This window comes from Peromyscus californicus, unplaced genomic scaffold (assembly GCF_007827085.1).
Source record: "Peromyscus californicus insignis strain IS unplaced genomic scaffold, ASM782708v3 Scaffold_5__1_contigs__length_169319896, whole genome shotgun sequence".
Classification (NCBI taxonomy): domain Eukaryota; kingdom Metazoa; phylum Chordata; class Mammalia; order Rodentia; family Cricetidae; genus Peromyscus; species Peromyscus californicus.
The window spans coordinates 160,643,740-160,657,970 of record NW_026294573.1 but is presented as its reverse complement, the minus strand read 5'-3'; positions in this window follow the sequence as shown (position 1 = coordinate 160,657,970).

The following is a 14,231-nucleotide window of genomic DNA, read 5'->3' as shown; positions in this document are numbered from 1 at the left end:
AGATTGTATAAGTCTTTTACCCCTTTAAATTTAGGGGTAAAATATGGATGTAGCTCAGGATTACTTGGCTTACATGTACAGGCCCTGGGTTCAACCTCAAGAATTTTCATCAGTTTGGTTCTAAAGGATCTACTAGAAAGTTCTGTTGCTGGAGAGATGCCTCAGTGCTTAAGAGCACTGGCTGCTTTTCCAGAGGACCTGGGTTCAGTTCTCAGCACCCACATAGTGGCTCATGACTATAACTCCCGTTCCAGGGGATCCGACACACACAGACATACATGCAGGCAAATTATCAAGAGACATTTAAACAATGAAAAGTTCTGCTTCTCTTCTATCTAATGAGACTTCCACCAGGAATGTCAAATGTAATCAGAATAGACATCGTAGAATTCTGCTGTGAGCATAATCACTAGGAATGGCAGAGGTTATTATATGGGTATCACACGCTGCTCAGCCCATCACAACCTAGATTCTGGCGTCGAGAGTTAGATGGAATCATCCTTGAAAAGCTCTCTAAGATCTAATTGCCAGTCCACCCATTGTGCACCACTGAACGGTGTGATGACAACATCCCTAGCACTCCTTTGTTTGGCCCTGTAGAAGTGACAGTGCCAGCTTGGTTCAGTCGTCCATACCTGTAATCCCAGCTGCTTTGAAGGCTGAGGCAGGAAGATCTAGTTGGAAGCCAGTCTGGGCTACACAGTGAGTCCCAGTACAAAGCAGAAGGAAAGATGGACATCCCTGCTGTTCTTTTCTGTGGTATTCTTCTTCAGTTCAGTGACCACAGTCAGTAATCTTTTGACTTATCCCTAACCTCTCTTCAGAGCTCACAAAAATTTAGATGACACCATGTATCGTTGCACACAGGATCCTGAGGCATAACCTTCGTTTAGGTAATAGTTCTTAGTTTCTGTTGGATGGATGTTGTCAAAGGTCTTTAGATTTATATTTTACTGCATGGTGATTATAATGAACTGATAACCACATGACAAAGTCACTTTGAGAAAAATTAACCACATTTGGCTGGGGAATGTAGCTTAGTTGTTGGAATGCATGCCTAGCATGCACAAAGCCCTGGGTTTGATTTCCAGCATGGCATAAAACTAGGCATGGCTGTGCACAGCTGTAATCCTGGCACTAAAACTGGAGGCAGGAGGGCCTAAAGTGTTCAAGGGGCTGTGTAGCAAGTTCAAAGCCACCCTGGTCTGTAGTTGGAAGGTTTCTCTGGTCCCACCAGGCCCCCCCGCAATCCCATGGCTCACTTATAAAATAATCACTCAGAAGCTTATATTAATTATAACTGCTTGGCCATTAGCTCAGGCTTACTACTGACTAGCTCTTATACTTAAATTAACCCATAATTCTTATGTTTAGCCACGTGGCTTGGTACCTTTTCTCAGTTCTGCCTTGACATCTTGCTTCCTCTGTGTCTGGCTGGTGACTCCTGACTCAGCCTTCCTCTTCCCAGAATTTTCCTTGTCTGCTTGCCATGCCTATGCTTCCTGCCTGGCTACTAGCCAATCAGCGTTTTACTTATCAACCAATCAGAGTAACACATATTCATAGCATACAGAAAGACACCCCACAGCACTGATGTGCTAACTGAATTCGTCACCCGTGTCTCTGTAACTATACTGGGAAGGACACTGGAAAAGCTCCCATAGACCAGCAGCCAGCCTCTGTTAAACTCTCGTTAAACAGCTTGCCTCTTCGTGAGTGCCTCACACCATGTCATTTAGCTGAAGTCTTCCTTGAACTGAGTCAAGTGGAAATCTGCCTTCTTAGAACCCACCCGGTAATCCTTCCATTTCCAGAAGTCTGTATTGGAGGTGATGTTTTCTCACGCGTGTAACAGAATCAGAAGGAGGGAGACGGTACAATGTATGTGAGGCATGATTGGGGCCTTAGCAGCTCACGGCACCCAGGAAATAATCCTAGAAGCCGGTGGTGGTGGTGGCCCAGGCCTTTAATCCCAGCACTCGGGAGGCAGAGACAGGCAGATCTCTGTGAGTTCCAGGCCAGCCTGGTCTACAGAGTGAGTTCCAGGACAGTCAGGGCTACACAAAGAAATGCTGTCTCAAGAAAAAAAAAAAGGAAAGAAAGAAAAAGGAAAACTAGTATGCCCAAGAGAGTTCACAGAATAGCATCTAGAATGATCTCTCGTAAAACAGCATGTTAATTTGCTGTACTAGGTTAGCTCTTGGAAAAGCAAGCTTAATTTCATATTAAACTTGCAACTTAAAATCAGAATGTATATGTGCTTTAAGAATTTAATAATTGGGGCCTGGAGCCGGGCGGTGGTGGCGCACGCCTTTAATCCCAGCACTCGGGAGGCAGAGGCAGGCGGATCTCTGTGAGTTCGAGGCCAGCCTGGTCTACAGAGTGAGTTCCAGGACAGCCAGGGCTACACAGAGAAACCCTGTCTCGAAAAACCAAAAAAAAAAAAAAACAAAAAGAATTTAATAATTGGGGCCTGGAGAGATGGCTCAACTGTTAAAGGCTAGACTCACAACCAAAAATATAAGAATTTAATAATTGGGTAATGCAGCATAATTCTAATACACATTTGATTATTAAATTCCTTCTAGAATATATATTACAGAAGATGAGAGGCTTTTTTCTTTTTTTCCTTTTTTTTTTTTTTTTGGTTTTTCAAGACAGGATCTCTCTGTGTAGCTTTGCCCCTTTCCTGGAACTCACTTGGTAGCCCAGGCTGGCCTCGAACTCACAGAGATCCTCCTGGCTCTGCCTCCAAGAGGCTTTTTTTCTATAATTGCATTTCAGATCATAGTCCAAAAGAAATGAGAAATATTTTCATTTTTCTTATTAAATACTTATGAAACCAAATTTCAAAGTCTCAAGCCCCCCCACCCCCACCCCCACCACCCCTGTCTTCTTTACGTTTTGAGACAGATTGTCTCTATGTCTCCCTGGCCGTCCTGGAACTCACTATGTCGACCACGCTGGCCTCAAACTCGTGAAGATCTGCCTGCCTCTGCCTTCCAAGCACACAGGTATGAAAAGCACCGTGCCTGGGCCTCACGCCGTTTCTGGGTGTACGTCCTTTGCTGTGTTTATCATGTGTGCTTTGGGCAGGGGGGTATGGACACATGCATGACAGTATGCCTGTAAGCACCTGGCTGTCGCACGTGGGATCAGGGTCCTGCTCTGTCACTTCCCACTCGATTCCCTTGACAGGATCTCTCCCCAAACCTAACCCAAGGTTGACAGCCGGACGTCCTTCCGTCCCCACTCCCCGCAGTTGGGGTTACAGGAGCAAAGCCTCATGCCTGGCTTTTTATGTGAGTATTGGGGATTTGAACTAAGGTCCTTGTGTTTGCACAGCAAGAACTCACCCAGTTGGCATCTCTCTAGCCTCCTGTTTGATTTTGTTTTCAGATAGGGTCTCGTAGAGCTGACGCTGTTGAACTTGCTGTGTAGCTGAAGAACTGTGGTGGACCAGTGCCACTTTTATAACCCAGGGTACTCTTGAGTAGGGAGAAGTGAGAAAGTTATAGATAGAAGTATAGAGAGACAGAGACAGTTAGAAAAATAGGATTGCTCGGGAGGGCCTGGATCCTAATCCACCGGCCCCTTCTGTCTCTACTAAAGGGCCTTTTAAAGGAATACCAAGGGGTGGGGCAAAAGACCTCCCCCAGCACAGCCAAGTGCAGACCATCCCAAACATCTGGTGACCATGCATGTGGTCAAGCCACCCCCTCATGCAGCCCTGCTGTGTAAAGCAAGCTCAGATCTCACTAGGAAACCTTTGTGGGCTTCCACAAAGAACTGTTAATTTTATACCATTTTGAAAAAGATGTAAGTATAGGCCACTCATGTCTGTATGATGGGAGAATGGCAGCGTTGCCTGTTTCCATAGCCAGTTTAAGTCCTGAAGTTATTTATTGCTCAGTATATTTCTAAATTTCAACCTTCAAAAATATGGGTCAAGTTGAACTTGGTGCTACATATCTGTAGCCCCAGCACTCAGGAACCCTGAGGCAGGAGAATCTTGAGTCCAGGCTGGGCTGCATAAGGGAGAACCTGCCTCAAAAAAATAAATAAAATAAAAAATAAATGAAAATATGGGTTAGGAAATGTCATGGCAATGGCTTCCCCAAATATGCTCCACAAGATGAACTGCACACCCCTTGAAAGACTGCCACAGACTTCACCTTCCTCTCGTCCCTCACAGAATCCAAGGCTAGGGCGAAATCGGGGCAAACCAAAGCTGCTGTAGGGCCGCGGGCTCGCCTAGACCATGGTGCTCACTGCCATTTCCAGCCTGATGTGCTCGAGCATTGACAACCCACTTCGACAGAGGCTGGGTTTAAGCTTTTTGTGTGTTTTTCTCAAGTTCCTGGCACTCCTTGATTTTAAGTTCTGTGTAAGCCATTTCTCCAGAATATGGTTGCGTCTTGTTTGGTTTCTGTTACGGCTGTGAGAGGGAGTTAGTCTAGGCGTCAGCACGCCGGGCAGGGGACGCAGACGGAGTCTTGTATTAGCATTGGGACTCTAGACCTCGAAGTGGCTCTTGGAGAGAAATGAGCACACATCCTGTAGGCAGGCAGAAAGCAAATCAAGATGGATTAAGCTAGTTTACCACTGAAAAAGTCTTCTTACATGCATGCTGAAAATAACTTGAAAAAAGTCAGATTTGATGATGTTTCAAGTATATCATATATTAATATATATAATCATATATTAATATCCTGTGTCCTGGCTGGCTTTGTGTGTCAACTTCACACAAGCTAGAGTCATCAGAGAGGAAGGAGCCTCAGTTGAGGAAATGTCTCCATGAGATCCCGCTGTGAGGCATTTTCTCAATTAGTGATCCATGGGGGAGGGCCCAGCCCATGGTGGGCGGTGCCATCCCTGGGCTGGTGGTCCTGGGTTCTATAAGAATGCAGGCTGAGCAAGCCATAGAAGCAAGCCATTAAGCAGCTCCCCTCCATGGCCTCTGCTGTCAGCTCCTGCCTCCGGGTTCCTGCCCTGTTTGAGTTCCTGTCCTGGCTTCCTTCCCTGATGAACAGAAATGCGGAAGTGTAAACCAAATAAACCTTTTCCTCCCGACTTGGTTTTTGGTCATTGTGTTTCATTGCAGCAATAGAAACCCTGACTAAGACATCTTCCTTTTAAAAGAGCCTTCGTAGGCTAGCCTGGAACTCAGTATTAGCCCAGGATGTATTGAAACTCAGGGAAGTCCTGCCTTAGTCTCCTGAGTGTGTGATTAATAGATTTGGGCCACAGCACCCACCTGCTGTCCTGCTTGTATGTGTGTGTGTGGGGGGGGGGGGAGTGGGAACTGGGGATCAAACCCAAAGCCTTGTGCAGACTAGGAGAGCTCTCAATGCCCTGATTTCTTTTTCTGCCCCTTCTTCTATTACTACTACTACTACTACTACTACTACTAATAATAATAATAATAATAATTTTGTTTTGTTTTGTTTTTTAAGACAAGGTTTTTCTGTGTAGCTTTGAAGCCTGTCCTGGAACTCGCTCTGTAGACCAGGCTGGCCTCGAACTCACAGAGATCTGCCTGCCTCTGCCTCCCAAGTGCTGGGATTAAAGGCGTGCGCCACCACTGCTTGGCTACTACTACTACTACTAGTTTACTTTCATATGAGCTTTGCAGCCATCCCTCTTTAAAATTTTACTCATTCGTTATTGTGGGTGGTTGGGTTTGCATGTGCCATGGTGCACGTGTGGGTTTGCATGTGCCGTGGTGCACGTGTGGGTTTGCATGTGCCGTGGTGCACGTGAGGGTTTGCATGTGCCGTGGTGCACGTGAGGGTTTGCATGTGCCGTGGTGCACGTGAGGGTTTGCGTGTGCCGTGGTGCACGTGTGGGTTTGCGTGTGCCGTGGTGCACGTGTGGGTTTGCGTGTGCCGTGGTGCACGTGTGGGTTTGCGTGTGCCGTGGTGCATGTGTGGGTTTGCGTGTGCCGTGGTGCATGTGAGGGTCAGCTTTGGAGTCAGTTCTCTTCTTCCACCTCTATGTGGGTTTCAGGGACCAAAGCCCAGGTTGACCGTCTTGCTGGGCAGGTGCTTGACCTGCCAAAGCATCTCCCCGGCTTGACCAAGTCTCTTTTGACGGTAAGACCCAAGGGCTTCCAGAAGAGGTACAGATGGCAGGCACGGAGAATGAAGCATGCCCTAACTTGAATCATCATGATGCTGAGGTGTCCTGTCCATGCTGACATCACTAGGGTGGGTTACAGTGTGTGGCTGAGACGTCACAGGGCATTCTCATTCTTCAGGGGTTCAAGCCTAGTTGGATCCTGTGTTACGTGGTTCATGCTGGAATCATGCATGCCGATAAAAGGCTTTGGCTGGAGAACTTTCTGGGGTCACTCTTTATCATGGTTTCTGAAGTCAGTCATGAGTCCTTTGGGGGTGCCGATGAGTCTTGCCACACTGAGGATCGAACCCACAATTTACTCACACTGGGTGCACTACACCTGTAGCCCCTGTTCTTTTTGATACACCATTTTTAAAAAAAATACATCTCTTACTGCTTTTATTGACATAATTCATTTTGGGAGTATCTGGCATTCAAAACCTTTTGGGGGGATTTTATTCATCTCATTTTATGGGGATTTGCCTGTTTGTATGTCTGAGTGTGTGCAGTCTGTGCTTCCAGAGACTAGCAGAGGGCGTCAGATTCCCCGGAACGGGAGTAACAGACAGTTGGGAGCTGCCACGTGGGTGCTTGAAACCAAACCGGGTCCTTTGAAAGAGCAGCCAGTGCTCTTGCCTGCTGAACCATCTCTCCAGTGCCAGCTTCAGGCAGTTTAGGTATTCTAACAAGGTCACCAGTTTTATTTTTAACCACAAGTGCTCATAGGGAGCAAAGCTTAACTGTGTATTAAAGAAACATTTTGGGGATTTAGCTCAGTGGTAGAACACTTGCCTAGCAAGCACAAGGCCCTGAGTTCAGTCCTCAACTTGGGGTGGCGGGGAGGTAATGCCAGGTGGTAATGGTGCATGCCTTTAATCTGCTTGGGAGGCAGAGGCAGGCGGATCTCTGTGAGTTCAAGGCCAGCCTGGGCTACAGAGTGAGATCCAGGACAGGCTCCAAAGCTACACAGAGAAACCCTGTCTTGAAAAAACAAAAACAAAAAACAAAACAAAACAAACAAACAAAAAAAACAAAAAAGGAAGAAAGAAACATTTTAAGCAATTGAAACTAAAAACTAACCTTCCTTTTAACTGAGCCTTATCATAGTAATTTTAAAATATTTCACCCTGGCATTAATAATTAGGATGTAGCACATGTTTAAGGCCTTTATCTCTCAGGGATGAAGGCTAGCAAAAGATTTCTAAGAAGTAATAGTTTTGTGAATATGGCTCTCTCATTCCCTGGAAGAGAATACGTGAACTTCTGTTGGGGCACACTATGAAAAAAAGACTGGAAACCAAAGTTTCTGACTGGTAAATGTGATCTGGAAGGCTTCAAAATTAAGCCACAGTTAGATATGAGCTGGCTTTACTTCCATTGAGCGGGTAAATTTGGTGACTGGTTGAAGAATGTTTCTTTCACTGTCCAGACCATTTGGTATATTATGAGAATACTATTGCTAACAAGTGCATTTCTTTAGCCCTCATAGAGACATTTTATTTTTCATCAGTAAATATTGATCTAAGTTTATATGTATGTACATTGTCTTTTACAGTGTCTATACAAATAATTTTTGTAAATAATCTATGTAAGTTATTTATAATGTGACTTTTGTTTGAACAGGGTCTCATTATGTAGTCGTGGCTGGCCTGGAACTGTGGGCAGTCACTTTGTCTCAGTAGTACTGGTATTTCCAGCAGCAGATGCCAAGGCTGGCAGTTTGGCGGTTTTAGTTTTGGGGGAGGGGGTTGTTGTTTTGTTTGTTTGCTTTGTTGGTCTTGTTTTTAAGACAGAGTCTTGTATATCTTAGACAGCCTCAAACTAGCCAAGATGACCTTGAACTCTTAACCTTCTTGCTTCCAGCTCCCAACTGCTGGGATTACCGGTGCTACCACACCTGAATTGTTGAAGTTTGTATGTTGCTTCTGCATCTCCTTTTCCCTCCTTGTATTAGAGCACGATGTATAGTCCACGCCTTTCCTGTCTTCACTTTAGAATTCCCACTTCCGCTCTCTAGCTTTTGGAAGTGATCGTTGGTGATTATTTATTTACTTGTTTGTGTAATTCCTCGAGAGACACAGGGTCTCACTGTGTAGCCCTGGCTTACATTTACTTTGTAAACCAGGCTATCCTAGAACTCTGGGAGACCCACCAGTCTCGGCCTCCCTCCCAGCCCACTTCTTTCAGTACATCTAGCCAGGCTTGGATGTAAAGGCGTGGTTAAGAATCTTCCAGATTCTCAAGTGAACCTAAAGCGAACTTGAATTTAAACTCACTGGACAAAACTTACCTCAGTGTTTACATTTTATTCTCTTGTTTGCTGTGAATTGCCAGGTCTTCCAGGAGCCGCCTCTGTGGGACGTTTTCTCAGCCTTTGCCTCGGCTGTCCTGCCCTTCCCAGGACCTTCTTATTTAAGCAAAACTGGCTAACAAACCTAGAGCAAGCCTAAAAAGAGGAGCGTTGTTTCTCCTCTAAATAGCCTTCCGCAGGGATTTTCAGGCTGCTGTGGGGTCCAAGTGGTTCTTTGAAGATGCCTCTGGCCTAGCTGGGTGTGGGGCAAGCTGGAGCCGAGCAGGTGGGGCCTGGGCCTTCAGCCAAGCCTCGGTGACTACAGCCCGGCATTTATCTCCCTTCTAATGCTTGCAGACTCCAGAGCTTACTGGTTTTGTTTTGTTTTTGTTTTCTTTAAAGCTAGACACAGTGACTCATGCCTGTATCCCAGCTCATGGCAGGAAGGTTGTCATGAGTTCGAGGCCATGCTGAGCTCCATAACTCAAAAAACAATTGTCACTAATTTAAGCACACTGGTATGTCATATATTAATAGAAGTAATATTATATAGTGCTCTTGTAGGTATCCATGCTCCAGCTTCTACTTTCCATATGTTTGAACATTAATTCTTAAAGGACTCAATAAGATTATTCCCGTTTTACAAATGATCAAAGTTAGACTTAAAATCAAGTCAATCACTTGCACAAGAGGTTTAGGATTTGAGTCTGTGAGAAGCCTAGAGAGCCAGGTGTACCCCTGATCTGAGGCAGGCCAGGCTAAGAACAGAAACAGCATAGCATGCCTGCCCTCACCGGCGCAGCCTGAGTTACTGGTGCTGTGGAGCGCATGCTCAGTCTGTGATGTGGGCCTGAAGAAGAGGTCTGTTCCTCTCCCACTCTGAGGTGACACACCTGTGATCCTGTGTGTCCGATCAGGAAGTGCCTCCAATTCCAGAGTGTTACCACAGGCTGATTTTAGTGTTGACTCCAGAAAACCAGCACACCCACTCTGGAATCCTCCATGAAGTTTTTCATGGTGATGTTATTTGTTATCCACAAAGTAAAACTCCCCAACTGTATCATCCTCATCCTGACAACCCTTCAGTACAGGAGTTTTATTTTTATATTTCTCTATTCATAACATACACATCTGTATGCTGATAGCTGTGAATACAGTGTCAGGAGAAGGGTTCTTTTGTAAGCTTTGTTTGTTTGTTTGTTTCTGGTGGACGAAAGACCTAAAGGAATAAGTGTATGCTGAGACCTAATAGTGTCCCCACGGTGGGGAGGGGAGGGGGGGGCGTGGAGGGAAAGGGCAGAGAACTTCCGCTTAGGTAAGCCAGCCAGTTTCCGTCATCCAGACTTCAGTGGTTGGATTAACCGTCATGTTTTCCACTACCAGGATTCTGTGCCCAAGAAGGGCATAGCCATAGGGTTGGGTAAATGCCCACATATTTTGAAAAGGAACACACCCAACCCCCAGCTGATTTCCAGCGGCTCCTGCCAGCAGTTCCTGGGCTGTGCCCGTTCTCACCAGGGAAAGTTGGGTCCAATTAAAGTTTTTCCTGTTAGGTGCAAGACTTTGCATGACTCACGGCGGCGGTTACTGCTGCAGACACTCCAAGAGGCCCAAGGCTGTATTTAGGAACTTGCTATGAAATTGCCTGTCAGTTCCACCCCATTTTTCCAATCTAATATATATGGAGTGCTAGCAAGAAGTTTATCATTTTAAAAACATTTTTTAAAATCGTGTCATTCTTGTTATTGTTGAAGACTGGCACTAAAATCTAGGTTTCCTTAAATGGACGGTTGCCCTCCCTCCTGAAGCACTCACGGGTGCACACATTACCTCATATGACCGTTGCCATGGAGTCATTTAAAAAATGTTGAAATGTGCCTTAAAATGTTCTCTGTGGATAAAAAGCTTCTTCCTAAAAGCTATTTCTGATGAGTTCTCTTTCTAATGTGTGTGTGTGTGTGTGTGTGTGTGTGTGTGTGTGTGTGTGTGTGTGTATTAGCAGTGGCTGACCAGCAGTACCAGGGATGAGTCATAGTGATGAGCACAGTGACCCTCTGACAGTGCCGTTCTTCAAGACATCTTAGTCCCTCCTGCTGGCCGTGGCAAGCCCTGTGGTTGCTAGGTAAGGTAAGTGCCCGGCCGTTTTTTCTCCTGTGTGACTTCCATCACACAAGAGAAAACAGGACTGCCTTGTTCTTACCTTGCTGTGGAAGACGACCAGAGCCCTTCTTTCAGTTACACATGGAGTTGTGGTTGGGACTCACAGTAAGTAGAGCTAGGAAGGCCAGTGGAGAGATCCTATTGGGTGTAGACAGAGACAGTAAAGAGGAGGCCAGGGGGGCAAGAGTGGTCATTGGTTAGTTAAACGTGGTGAGAAAAATACGGTTGCATCTGCTTCTTTCAGAAACACAAACCTGGACTTAATCCGATTTTGTCCTGTTGAGACGGGGTCTCATTATGTAGTTCTAGCTAGCCTGGCACTCACTATGTTCCCGAGCCGGCCTCACACTTTCACTACAACTGTCTTAGCTGGCCTGTCTCGGCCTCCCAAGGGCTCAGGTTCGAAGCATGCTCCGTCGGCTAGAGGGATGGTTTAGTGGTTAGGACCACTCGTCTTGCAGGACTTGGGCTCGATTCCAGTACCCACGTGGTGGTTCACAATCATCTCTAACTATAGCTCCAGGACGCACCTGATATACAGACGTATAAACACTCACACACATACAATAAAATAAACAAATCTCTCTTTTTTAAAAAAGGCATGGACCATCACCCACCTTTTTTTTTTATTTTTCTTTGCTGAGGTACTGGTGATTGAACCCATGGCCTCTGGCATGCTAGGCAAATGCTCTACCGCTGAGCTACATCCAGTTTTTTAATTTGAGATGCTGTCTTGCTAGATTACCCCGTCTGGTTTTAAACTCACTTTGCCATCCAGGGAGGTCTTGAACTTGGGATCCTGCTGACTTAGCCTCCAGAGTTCAAGAACATAGATTGGCTCGACCACCAGACTTGGCTTTATTTATTTATTTATTTATTTATTTGGCTTTTTGAGACAGGGTTTCTCGGTGTAGACCTGGCTGTCCTGGAACTCACTTTATAGACCCGGTTGGCCTCGAACTCAGAGATCCCCCTGCCTCTGCTTTCTAAGTGCTGGAATTAGAGGAGCGCACCACCGCTGCCGACCGGCTCTACTCTTGATATTGCTGTTACTGTCCTTGAAGCATCCAAGCCTGAACACTGAAAGTTCTGCTAGTGGTTTTGATTTGAGGCAGGTTCTCATTGTATAGCCTTGGCTGTCCTAGAACTCAATATGTAGATCAGGCTGGCCTCAAACTCACAGAGACCCATCTGCTCAGCCTCCCAAGTGCTGGGGTTGAATGCACTGCACACCAGTTAAAAAGTCCTGAATTTTAGTAAACAAAAAACCGTGCAAACACGTACTGCGTAGTTCCCGGATGCTGCCATATAGTAACTATGTGAAAAAGATACTTCATAGAAACAAAAATATCCTTTTGAAAATAAACTTACAACTGTGTAACAGTGGCAAATATCATAACTGTGTATGGAACATAGCTCTTTTTTTCTCTCAACAATTCAGTATATGGGACTGATATGAGCAAGATGAACACGAAAACCTGCCATGTTCACCAGCTGAGATTGGAACACCCCTATCAAAAGCAGGGCGATAGGGCACAAGGGCCATGGAAGCAGAGGAGGTGACAGTCTGGGGTGGAGGTGGGGACCAGCCAACCTACTGTGATGACAAAAGGGAGATTTAGAGCAAAGTAGAACGACACCCGTGCGTGGAAATGCCAGATCCAGACTACGACAGAGCAGAACAACTTAAAAAATCAGTAACTTCAGCCGGGCGTGGCGGCGCACGCCTTTGATCCCAGCACTTGGGAGCAGAGGCAGGCAGATCTCTGAGTTCGAGCCCAGCCTGGTTGGTCTACAGAGGGAATTCCAGGACAGCGAGAACTACACCGTGAAACTCTGTCTTGAAAAACTAAAAAAGAAAAGAAAAGAAAAGAAAGAAAGAAAGAAAGAAAGAAAGAAAGAAAGAAAGAAAGAAAGAAAAAGAAACTACAAAAATGAAAAGAAGAAAGAAGACTGTGTGGGGCTTGGTGACACGTGATATCATTCCTGCCTGCATCAGGACTGAGAGTTCATGGTCTGCCTGGATAGCAGGTGGAATCCCTATTACAAATAAATAAAAAACCATCTGGAAAAAACATACTCCATGATCAAGACATTCCCATCTTTCGGACTGATAAAAGCCGTCACGGGGGGAGGTGTGAAAGTGATACTAGTGTTCTTCCTTGAAAACCTGATTAAAATGTTAAACTTAACCAGAGTCCATCACATGCTTCAAAACATTTATCAGCAAAATGAAACTGTAACACTTGCCATAAAAATTCGATTTACATGCAAATAACAGAAATGCAGGGTGAATATTCTCAAATAGAAATTAAAACTAGGAAAGGAGTTGTGCTCTTTTTCACAGTTCTAATACTCTGAACTTGCAAATGGGAGGTGAAAGGAAAATAGTGAGAGTTGGCTGAGACCCAGGAAAGCAATTGATAAGATCGCTCAAGTCCTCCAAATGCACAGCCAGAGCTTTCCCGAGGTGGAAGAGTCTATACAAAAGCATTCTTCACAGAATTATTTAGGAGAGAAAATGTTTTTAATTTCGTGGGTATGTGTGTTTTGTCTGCATGTATGTCTAGGCGCCATATGTGCATGTTGCCTAAGGGGCGACCAGAGGAAGGTCAGGTCCCCTGAAGCAGGAGTTACAAAGGGTTGTGAGTTGCCAGGATGGTGCCCTGATTTCACTACGTAGCTGGGGATCACTTTGAACTCTGACCCTCTTATCTTGCCTCCTGAATACTAGAATTACAGGTATACGCACATCACTGTTCCTAGCTCAGTCACATCTTTTTATGATAATAAATTTGTGAGTCTGTCCAGACATGGTGAGGCACACCTGTAATCCCAACACTTGGGAGCCAGAGACAGGAAGATCTGGAGGAGTTCCGGGCACACCTAAGCTATGTAGGGAGCTCAGGGCCAACCTGAGGTCACTCAGCTAGCAGCTGCAAGACCTGGATTTAGAGCTAGGTTGAAGTCCTCCAAGGCACTGCTCTGAAGCAGTGGCCCCTCCACACCCGTGGCTCATCTGCCTTCTGGATGAAGCAGTTTCGGGCACTCAGTGGAAACTTCCTTAGAGGCTGTTTTCATGTTATTGCAAAGCTTTCTCTTTGTCCATGCCCCATTCAGAACAAACAGAGACTCAGAAGGATTACAGCGCAACCAAATAATTACACTCCGGAAAGCTTCAGGTAGATGGGGTTGTACTTCCCTGTGATATACTACATAAACAAAAACCTTTCCGTATTGTTTTGTGGTCGTTTGAGGTATGGATATTTTTACATAGTCAAATCATTTTGTTTCTTTAGGATTTATGCTCCTGGTGTCTCACAGAAGGTATATTCCTCAATCCCAAACTGTTGGAATAGCCATCCATTTTCTTTCCAGTAGTTCCCTTTAGGTGACTCTGTGAGCCATTTGTGGGGTGCTTCAGCTGTTGACTTGGAGGCAATCCACGTCAGAGGGTCCAGGCTTAACACACTTCTGCCTTCGTGTGAGTACAGAAGTTAGATGACAATTTTGTCATGACACTCTCTTCTCCATTATGAGTCTTGACATCTGATTTGGTTGCGTTCAACTTTAATTCTACTTTTCAACAGATTCAGTTGCCTGGGAAGCTGTTTCGTGTTTATTAACTGCAGAGAAGCCACGGACAGAGAAGGGAGTTCCC